This window comes from Myotis myotis, unplaced genomic scaffold, assembly GCF_014108235.1.
Source record: "Myotis myotis isolate mMyoMyo1 unplaced genomic scaffold, mMyoMyo1.p scaffold_m19_p_2, whole genome shotgun sequence".
NCBI classification, from domain to species: Eukaryota; Metazoa; Chordata; class Mammalia; order Chiroptera; family Vespertilionidae; genus Myotis; species Myotis myotis.
In genome coordinates this window covers 31,021,076-31,032,876 of record NW_023416324.1, presented here as the reverse complement: position 1 = coordinate 31,032,876, position 11,801 = coordinate 31,021,076, and positions in this window count along the sequence as shown.

Below are 11,801 nucleotides of genomic sequence, written 5' to 3'. Positions count from 1 at the left end.
TGTGGGAGCCAGTTCTGTCACCCCAAAGCTGGTGGAGCCATGAACCCTGCCAGGATCTCAGGGAAGGACCACACAGTCCCAGCCCTTAGGATGGGACCATTCTGAGGGGAAATCATGGGAGGCTGCCCATACACCGGGGGCGGGAGGTTTGGCTATTTGTTATTTTGTGTTCCCTGATTCTTGGAGAAGACACAATCCCCTCCTGACTCGGTCTATAATGCAGATGGCAATCTGACAATAACATCCTTTCTTCCTGTCTGCCCCCCGCCCACCTGCCATCCCATTACTGAGCCCCCCACCCCTTCGGGACCCCTGCCTTTCTGAGACCCAGTGGAGCGACGGGACCTGGGTGGAAAACCCTTTCCCACCCCTTGCCTGGTGACAGCTCAGCCAGCTGAGACCCCTGAAGCCCAAGGTCTGCAGCCCTTCCCAGCTCACCCTCTGCAGCCTGGGACCTGTGGTGCTCCTGGGTCCCAGGCTCTGTTGGGATCTCCCGGGGCCAGGCCTTCTGCCCTCTGGCTGTTCCCACACAGGCTGGCCAAGGCTCCTGCTCTGAGCGCTCCGCCCCTCTCTCCAGCTGTCCCCTGGGAGCTGCGTGTTCAATGGGCTATCAGGCTTCCCCATCACTCTCACGCCCCCTCTCCATCGCCCCTGAATAGGTGGGATACAGACAGATACAGGCATTCCCAACCCCAAGCCCCCAGGCAATCTCGCCCAGGATGGCCTGGGATCTCATAGCTCTGATGTGCTACCTGCCTTGCCCTGCTCAGGGCTGAAGTCCTGGGAGGCTGCAATTCTATTGTTTGGTGAAGGTGTGTTCTAAAGCAGCAGTCTAAATGAGGTCTCAACACACTGCGATTGCCCTGGTCTATGATGCTAAGATTTGACAGTGGGTCTAATGACAATGGAATGTTGAGGTCTCTAAGTCCCTCAGATTGTATCACCCTAGGAGCCATCACTGAGGGATTATAGCTTCTCCACCTCTGGCTTTGCTGCCTGCAACAAACCACACAGCAATGTAAGGAGAGGCTCATGAGGCAGGCAGGACAGGGTGGTGGTTGCCCGGCTTGGTTATTTTTGGGGGAGCAGGGCAGGATCGGCCACAGGACCTTTCTTGGCCCACATCTGCTCAGTTGGGGCTCTGCCAAAGCTGGGCTGGCCTGTCCAGTTGTGTGGCTGCCATGAGCTGGCAGGTTTTCTGTATGATGCTAATGAGGGCAGTGGCAGGCGAGGAGGGGGAGGCGATGCTTTTGTCCTGCACTTGTCCTTGTTGGAGGGTCCTCGGAGGGAGACAAGGGGCCTCCTCAGACCCAAGGGGCCATGATTAGCCTGCCATCACTCACTCTGTTGGCTCCCAGTCTCTGGGGGTATGGACAGGGCTTGGGGGGGGCGTTGTGGAAGGGGGAGCAAGAGTGGCCACACTAGTTTAAAGTCAGGATGAAAAAATGCTGCCCTATTCTCCTCTTAAGGGGCTGCTGAGCTCCCCGAGTGCTCCACATCCACCATCTCTTACTTTCTCACCTCTAAGCCTTTGCACAGCGGAGGTGCCTTGCCTGCAGACTCCCACCACAGCAACAGTTCTGTGTGTGAAACTATCTCAGATGCTGCACCTGCTGGTTCCCCCCATGGATGGGGTTCTCCCCTGTTTCTGAGCTCACAGAGCCTTGGACCATATCTGGCTGCTGCTCACCAGCTGCCTGTATTTGAATCCTTTTGTCTGTGAGCTGGTCAATGCTGGGACAGTGTGCCACTGGCCACTGGTGCCTCCATCATGCCCAGTGTGGGGGTGCTCAGAGGAGGTGCTCAGTAAATCTTTATTGAATTATTTCATTAGACCCTCAGGATGAGTGGTCACAAATGGACCATTACTTTTATTGTAATATATATACAAGGTGGGGCAAAAGTAGGTTTACAGTTGTTCCTATGAAGTAGGAATAGTAATTAATAATAATACAAAGATAAACTCTGTGTTTCATGTACTCACAACTGTAAATATACTTTTGCATATATATGGAGGGGAAGAGAGAGAGAGAGAAAGAGAGAGAATAATGTAATGTGACATAAATCCGTCCATCAACACAACAATAATTCACTTGGATAATCTTATTTCATCGAAACCTCCATTCCTCCCCACACTCCCTATTCTTGAAATACATTATTATTAAGCAAATCCCAAGCATCATGTTATTTCATCCATACATTCCGTTAAAATCTTTAATAGTTGACTTAATTAAAAATATCTACTGAACATCCACTCTGTAAGGTTGTGTGCCACATCCTGGTAAATTCTTAGTCATCTTTCAAAGTTTAACTCAAATGTCATCTCTTCCTGGAAGTCTTCCCTGATCTTTTCTTTCTCCAAGGTAGTTGAATGGCTCCTTCCTTGGGGTTCTAATTGTATACCTTTTTAGTAGTTGATATATATTTTTTTTATTGTGAGGAGGAAGCATAATATAATACTTAAAAGCATTAGTGTTAGTCCTGATCGGTTTGGCTCAGTGGATAGAGCATCGCCTGCAGACTGAAGGGTCCCGGGTTCGATTCCGGTCAGGGGCATGTGCCTTGGTTGCAGGCACATCCCCAGTGGGGGGTGTGCAGGAGGCGGCTGGTCAATGTTTCTCTCTCATCGATGTTTCTAACTCTCTATCTCTCTCCCTTCCTCTCTGTAAAAAATCAATAAAATATATTTTTAAAAAAAGCATTAGTGTCAAATAGACGTGGATTGAAATCCTGGATCCACTTACTAAGTTTGATGTCTCTGAACCTCCGTGTTCTTGTTGGTAAAATGGGGATATAGCAATCACCTCATAGTGTTGTGAGGATTCAATGAGCCATGGATTGGAGGCACGGAGAATAGTGTCTGGCACACAGTAAGCATATCTTCAAGAAGCGGCAGCGTTACTAAAGCTACATGTCTCTCTGCCACCATGGATTGAGCAGGAGGGCAAACTCAGGCACTTCCTACGTGTGTCCTGGCACCTGGAGGCCTCTCCAGAAAAGCAGGAAGGGGCAGAAAACAGACATACAGGCTCTGCCACAGAGCCCTAGTGGCCCTGCCTGGTTAGGGACAGATTCTTTAGCAAAGAGAGGCTCTTGGTTAACTTTTGGGCTATTTAAGAGCACTACTAAATATGTAGAAAAGTGACCTAATTTTGCCTTTTTAGGAACATTTATTTTTAAATTATGAATTTTGTGACACACCCTTCCCCTCCTCCCCCACATAAACATTCCTTGTTATAGAATTTCTGGAAAGAACAGAAGAAAATTGAATCAACAAACAAAATCACAAATTCAGCCCACTTCACTAATGAACATTTTTGTTGTTCATCTAGAAAAAAATCTACATGTTTTTTAAGTTGTGAAATTATTTGCATTTTGTTTAACTTTTGCCTGCAGCTCCCGCCTTTTACAGTGATTTTAATTTTAAAGGTCAAAGTCTGACCTTTCAGACAAAAGCTTCAAGTACGAAATGGTCCCCTGGTTTGGGTGTGGCTTCTTCTAGACTGAGTTCCAGGCGGTGAACATGTTGGCCAGCGTGTGGCCTGCCATGCCTCTCACCGCCCTGCTGGGGCTTCTGCTCTGAGAAAGGACTGGTTTGGGACAGGCTGTGTGGCTCCAACCTGTGATGCTCTGTTTAGATCTGGGTGATCCTAACACTTACCAAGTGTCCACGCCAACAAGGAGTTCAGATGAATTATCCTCCAGCCAGTTCAGTGCAGCATTACTGGAAACAGAGGCTCAGAGAAGGGAAGAGACTTGCTCAGGTGACACAGCTAGTGGTGAGTGGGGGTCTTGACCCCAGATCACCTATCCTGGGCTCCAGGAACTCCAGCATTAAGACCATGTACCCCTGCCCCTGCCCTTGCTGTTCTCTATTCCCTTCTGCAAGCTCATAGCTCCTACTTGCACACCTCTGGGGTGGGGAGCTCACCACCTTTTAGGGTCATCTCTGCCATCACTAGACAGCTCTTTCGGACAGGCCTTTCTCTCCCTGAACCAAATCCAGCCTTTCTGTCTGCTCTCATCTTCTCCCGCTCCAGGCCCAGAGACACAGAGCACAGTTTCTCTCCCTGATCTGGGACAACCCTACAAATATTTGGAGAAAGAGACCCTCCCAAGGCTGTTCCTTTTCAGACTGAAAATACCAGCTTCTCCAAATATTTAAGAGATTAATGGCAAAATTAGTAACAAGGGAGGAAAACAGTTTTGGTTAGGATAAATTATAATCAGTCCCATGACTCCAAAGTCCCTGAAATGTGAGGCATGCCTGATGCTTGTGGCTTGATCATAGTGGTATACAGGCAATATGTGTTGCTTCTTTATTTTCCCTTCATTTCAGAAGGAGATCTGCTCCCAGTCCATTTCTTAGGGCTGGGTCCTGGCCTGATTTCTCATCCTTCCCTATCCTGGCCTTCAGTCACTATCCACAAACTGCTGAATCCTAAGCCTCTATTTCCAGCTCAGATGTCTTCCAGGAGTGCCAGATATACACACTGAGCTGTCTGAGAACTCAGCCCATCTACTCTGGAACCCAACATTGGGCTCATTGCTCATTGCTTGTCTCATCCACTAACATGTGAGTTCCCTAGGACAGGGCTGTGGAGCTATAGTGCTTTGAATGGTGCTTGGCCCAGAACAGACACTTCAGAAAGTTTGTTAAATGAATTAATACATGCTTTCCCCCCTCGGGCCCCTGAAGCCTGCTGCTCTTCTGGTATTCTCCAGTTTAAAGAAATGGCACCACAACTCAACACCGGGAAGACAAACAATCCAATTAAAATTGGGCAAAGGACCTGAATAGACACTTCTCCAAAGCAGACATACAGATGGTCATATTCATATGAAAAAAAAAATGCTCAACATCACTAATCAGCAGAGAGATATAAATTAAAATTAAAATCCCCTCACACCTGCCAGAATGACTACCACCAATAAATCAACAGACAACAGGTGCTGGCATGGATGTGGAGAAAAGGGAACCCTAGTACACTGTTGGTGGGAATGCAGACTGGTGCAGCCACTGTGGAAAACAGTATGGAGTTTCCTCAAAAAATTAAAATGGAACTGCCTTTTGATCCAGTGACCCACTTCTGGGAATCCTATATCATAAAGGGTAATATGCAAATAGACCGAACAGCAGAACAACCAAACAACCAATTAAAGCATAATATGCTAATGATATGCTAAGACTGCTCAACTGCTTGCTATGATGTGCACTGACTACCATGGGGCAGATGCTCCAACCAGTAGGTTAGCTTGCTGCTGGGGTCCGGCTAATCGGGACTGAGGGAGATGGGCCGGAAATGCCCTGGAAACCTCTTGCGGTCCCTCCCTGACCCGATCGTGCACCGGTGGGGTCCCTCAGCCTGGCCTGCACCCTCTCGCAATCCGGGACCCCTCGGGAGATGTCGGAGAGCCGGTTTTAGCCCGATCCCACAGGCCACTTCCCTTGGGAGGGCACCAGATGCAGGGCTCATGGCTGGTGAGTGCTGCAGCAGCAGCACAAGCCTCTCCGGATAGGAAATAATTGGGCGCGAGTCCGCGGCAGGCATGGTGGGGCCAGAATGAGCGGGAGTGGCAGGTTGGACCTGCAGGCGGCGTTGGACTGTGGGTTTCGGCCAGATCCCTGCAGGCCACCCAGAGGGACCCCACCCATGCACGAATTCGTGCACCAGGCCTCTAGTATATAATAAGAATTCTGAAATACCAATCAGAAAGAATATATGCACCCCTATTTTCTAGCGACATACAGGCAGTCCTCAGGTTACATACGTCATTTTGTGATTATGTCGCCATCTCCCATTTACAGTATTTATAAAAAAAAAAGTTCTGTCATTTTGACATATGTACATATGTGCTTTATGTTTTTTATTATTTACCACGAGTAAAGGTCAGGAATTGTTATCTTCTTTTAAATTTTTTACTGTTTCACTTCATTACTGTTGTGTATGTGCTCCATGTGAGTGATGTAGGTGCTTACGTAGGTGGGTTCCGACTTACGGCAAATATTGCGTTACATCACGAGGTAGGAATGGATCTCCGATGTAACCTGAGGACCTACTGTACTTACAATAGCCAAGATCTGGAAACAGCCCAAGTGCCTATCAGTAGGTGAGTTGATAATAAAGCTGTGGATACATTTACACAGTGGAATACTATGTGGCTGTAAAAAGGAAGGAACTCTTATCTTTTGGGACAGCATGGATAGCTAGAGATTATAATGCTAAGCAAAATGAGCCAGTCAGAGAAAGACAAATACCATATGATCTCACTTATATTGGAACCTAATGAACAAACTAACCTGACAAACAAACAAACAAACAAACAAACAAAAATAGCACCAATAGCCAAGCATTGTCCAAGATGGGAGACTTGGTGCCACCTTTATTCTTCTGCATCCCTCACTCCCCACATTCTTAGTCTGCCAGTTGTACCCCTTAAGTTGCTCTTTGATCCTCCCAGTTCTCTTCATGCCACACCATCTTCTAGTCCCAGCCACACCATCTCTCTCCGGACCTACCCCTCACCTCCACTCCAGCCCAATAAAACAGCCCACTCAATGCTCACTGCCCTGTCCAATCCATTCTTTAAGGCGTGGTAGGGGAGTCTTGCAGAAATGCAAGATCTCCCCTGTCACCTCCTTGCCTAAAACCCTGCGCTGGCTCTGCACTATCTGTACGGTAAAGATCAAACCTCTTCACAGGTCCTGCAAGGCCCTCAAGACCCCTTTCTTTTTTCTTATTTAAAAAAATTGTTTTATTGCTTAAAGTATTACAAAGAGTATTACATATGTCTCTTTTTTCTCCCTCCCTTGACAATCCCCTGGCCTCCCCTACCCCCCAGTGTCTTATGTCCATTGATTATGCTTATATGCATGCATACAAATCCTTCGGTTGATCTCTTACCCTCCCCTCCTGCCCCCAACCCTCTCGGGCCTTCCCACTGTCGTTTGGCAGTCTGTTCGAGGCTGCTCTGCCCCTGTATCTATTTTTGTTCATAAGTATATAATGATCTTTATTATCCATAAATGAGTGAGATCATGTGGTATTTTTCCTTCACTGACTGGCTTATTTCACTTAGCATAATGCTCTCTAGTTCCATCCATGCTGTTGCAAATGGTAAGTGTTCCTTCTTTTTTACAGCAGCATAGTATTCCATCGTGTAGATGTTCCACAGTTTTCTAATCCATTCATCTACTGATGGACACTTAGGCTGTTTCCAGATCTTAGCTATGGTGAATTGTGCTGCTATGAATATAGGGGTGCATATATCCTTTCTGATTGGTGTTTCTGTTTTCTTGGGGTATATTTCCAGAAGTGGGATCATGGGGTCAAATGGGAGTTCCATTTTTAGTTTTTTGAGGAAACTCCATATTGTCTTCCATAGTGGCTGCACCAGTCTGCATTCCCACCAGCAGTGCACAAGTGTTCCTTTTTCTCCACATCCTCTCCAGCACTTGTTGTTTGTTGATTTGTTGATGATAGCCATTCTGACACGTGTGAGATGATACCTCATTGTTGTTTTGATTTGCATCTCTCGGATGATTAGTGACTTTGAGCATGTTTTCATATTTCGCTTGGCTTTCTGAATGTCCTCTTTTGAAAAGTGTCTATTTAGGTCCTTTGCCCATTTTTTGATTGGATTGTTTATCTTCCTTTAGTTAAGTTGTATGAGTTCCCTATAAATGTTGGAGATTGAACCCTTATCAGTGATAACATTGGCTCAAGACCCCTTTCCAACTGTCCTCTGCTATCCAGCTAGGCTGATCTCCCTGCCTCCATCTGCCCTTCCCCAAGCCCAGCACTTCAGATCTCTCTGTGTCCTGGGAGCTCCTCCACCGCTGCCCGACTGCCAGGGTCCAGCTCCAGTGGTCCAGGGGTTCCTTAAGGTGTGGACGGCATCAGAAAAGAATGAAGGACACGGAGACACCCTTCAGATGATCAGCATAGTTAGGTTCTTCTTTTATTGTCCTGTTACATCTGTATTTATACTATTTGATTCTATAAGGATGCCTCTATAGTTATATCATAGTATATTTTGGGTCCTCCTTTGACCTTCTACAGTTCCTTGTTTTATGTTTATAGTTCCTTATCTGACCTTTGCTAAAAATCTTAACTCTATCTAGCTCTATTGATTTTAATCTTATCTATTGTCTATGTTTCTACATTCTATTCTAAAGGTTAGTCTCTGTGTTCCATAATAAGGGCTAGTTTGTTATTTCTATTCCAAGGTCACTATTCTACTGCTCCAAGGAAATAACTGAAGGAGATTTTTCTGTTCTATGGCCTAAGTAAAGGTTATGTCCTTTTAGCCTTGCTGGTGGTCTTCCTTGGGACTGCCCTGTGTTGGCGGGTTTTTAGGGGTATAGGCTTTGGTACTTTCTCTGATGGGTAGACCCCTGGGGATGTGGGTAGACCCCTGGGGATGGTGGGTAGACCCCTGGGGATGTGGGCCTAGCAAGTCCTAAATTTATTGCTAACAGCCTTAGTCTAAGTTCCTCAGAAGTAGTACACGGTATTTCTGTAACACTAGGGGGTTTTACTGATTTATTCCCTTCCCTAGTCCCGTTAATCCCTAACTCCAGGGAAACATTCCCACCTGGGGAAACAACCTTTCTCGGGGAGGTGGCCCTGGTTAGAACACATAGAAGGGGAGCAAACATATTAAGAACAGTATGCCATATATGCCAGGTCCCTTGGAACATATACTGTGCAGATGTTTCTTCCCTGCAGCCACTGTGTCAAGCAGCAAGGATGGAACAGCTTCCGGCACCTGACATCTCCCAAATGCAATTCTCCAGCCTGGACCTCACCTCTGAATTCCAGACTCACACACCCATCTCCCAACCAAACTTGTGACTCCTGCATCCCAAACAATAATGCCCTGTCCTTCCTGAACCTCCCCATTGCTGTCTATCTCCCTGAGCAGACGCAAACCTTGAAACCACCCTGGCTCCTCTCTCTCTCACATTCCAAATTATGTTGGCTTTACCCTCAAAACACAGTCCTCTCTCCCCCTTTCCCTCTGCCTCACTGACACGCCCTTCAAGCTCTTTCCTTAGGGCCTTTGCACTGCCATTTGTTCACCTTGAATGTGATCCTCTCCTCTCCTCTCTGACAGCTAAGCATCTTGTTTCCTCACTTCTGTTCTCAGACGTCACCTCTTAGAGGAGCTTTCGCTGACGAATCTATGTGAACTAGTGCCCCCTGCCCTGCCAGCACTCCATTCTCCTGATCCTGTCTTGTCTTTCCCATCTCCCCATCTGACCCATTTGATCTATCTGTTTGTTTGTTTCCTGGTTGACCCTGATAGAACATAAGCTCTCTGAGGACAGGGACTTGTTTAGTTTATTGCTGTATTCCTGGCATTTCCAATAGTGCCTGGTTCACAGGAGGTATTCAATCTATATCTGTTGAATAAATGAATAAACTTCAGACTTACTACTGCCTTCCCCCTACCCCACCGCCCCCAGACTAGATGGTATCTCCATTATATACTTTTAGCACCCTTTTATCTCCTTTGAAACATTTGGTGCAGTTGTAATCAGATAATTGTATAATGTAAGCTCTGTCCTGTTCATTCCTGTGTTTCCAGTCCCATAGTAGATACTACATATGTGTTGAGTGAATGAATGAAAGCAGGCCAGATGCTATTTGGAAAACTGACCAACCAGTTGGTGCTTGACAGAGGGACTGAGCCCTGGACACAGGGATGCCTGAGGTTCAGCCCTGTCTCTCCTACTAACTCACTGTGCGGCCTTCAGGTAGTGACTGGCCTTTTCTGTGTCACAGTGTCCCCAGCTGAAAAATGAGGAGCAAGATCATGCTACTCAGGATAAGCCGTTAGGCCAGAAAGAACCCTTTGTTCCTAGAAACTAGCACCCCTTGATCCCACAGCCGGCCCGTGGCCTTGGACAGGCCAGCGGGGTGTGCTGGAACCACTTGGTAAAAAGTTGGCCTTGGGACCTCTGCTGGCAGGCAGGGCTCCTGGCAGAGCCAGCCCATCAGTGTCTTGGCTGAGTGAGTGGGCAGCAGGCAGAGGTGATTGATCTTCCCTCACTGGGCGGTCCTGGCCATAACTCTCACTGGCCCAGTGGAGTAGCCTTGGACCCAGGAGTCACAGACAGTACATTCCGGCTTGGCTGGCTCTGAGGGCTGCTTGCTGTCCCTTCTTGCTCCCAGGCACAGGGTTCTCTGTGAGGGGTGACCACCTATTCAATCTGACCATAGTTCCCAGCTCCCAGTCCTAGGAAACTTCTGTCTAGAGCGTGCCAATCTTTCTCCAGTGGCATTGTTTTCTGCCAGCCTGCCACAGGCTCCCAGGTGGGTCAGAACTTTTTTTTTTTTTTATTAATTAAATCTTTATTGTTCAGATTATTACATTTGTTCCTCTTTTTCCCCCCCATAACTCCCCTCTTCCCAGTTCCCGCCCCACCCTCCGCCCCCACTCCCCACCCACTGTCCTTATCCATAGGTGCACGATTTTTGTCCAGTCTCTTCCCGCATCTCCCACACCCCTTTCCCCCCCAAGAATAGTCAGTCCATTCCCTTTCTATGTCCCTGATTCTATTATGATCATCAGATTATTTATTCACTTGATTCTTAGATTCACTTGTTGATAGATGCATATTTGTTGTTCATAATTTGTATCTTTACCTTTTTCTTCTTCTTCCTCTTCTTAAAGGATACCTTTCAGCATTTCATATAATACTGGTTTGGTGGTGATGAACTCCTTTAGCTTTTCCTTATCTGTGAAGCTCTTTATCTGACCTTCAATTCTGAATGATAGATTTGCTGGGTAAAGTAATCTTGGTTGTAGGTTCTTGGTATTCATCACTTTGAATATTTCTTGCCATTCCCTTCTGGCCTGCAAAGTTTCTGTTGAGAAATCCGCTGACAGTCGTATGGGTATTCCCTTGTAGGTAACTGATTTTCTTTCTCTTGCTGTTTTTAAGATTCTCTCTTTGTCTTTTGCTCTTGGCATTTTAATTATGATGTGTCTTGGTGTGGTCCTCTTTGGATTCCTTTTGTTTGGGGTTCTCTGCGCTTCCTGGACCTGTAAGTCTATTTCTTTCACCAGGTGGGGGAAGTTTTCTGTCATTATTTCTTCAAATAGGTTTTCAATATCTTGCTCTCTCTCATCTTCTGGCACCCCTATAATTCTGATGTTGGTACGCTTGAAGCTGTCCCAGAGGCTCCTTACACTATCTTTGTATTTTCGGATTCTTTTTTCGTTTTGCTTTTCCAGTTGGGTGTTTTTTGCTTCTTCGCATTTCTAATCTTTGACTTGATTCTTGCGCTCCTCTGGTCTGCTGTTGGGTGTCTGTATAGTATTCTTTATTTCAGTCAGTGTATGCTTAATTTCTAGTTGGTTCTTTATCACAACATCGAGGGTCTCATTAGATTTCTTGAGGATCTCACTACATTTATTGGCGGTCTCACCAGTCTTTTCGAGGGCCTTACTAAGTTTATTGGCAGCTTCTAGACAGTTCTTGAGAGACCTTGAAAGTGTGGTTTTGAGCTCTATATCTTCCATTTCTGACATTTGCATCCTGTTTCTTTGTCTCCGCATTTTTTTATCTTTTCTTGGTGCACCCCCTAGTGGTCTTTGTGCGCAGTCTTGTTGTAGTTAAGCCTTGATTGTTGTCGGCAATACCGGGGGTGATTTGACCTCCAGGCTAACTGGCTATGAGAGTCAGCTGTGTCTGCAGTGGAAGAGCTTCTGTGCTGGATCTCTAGGGTGGTGCTAATCTAGCGTTTGCCTGAGGCTATCCGGCAAATGGCTCTGTGCAGGGCTTGGGC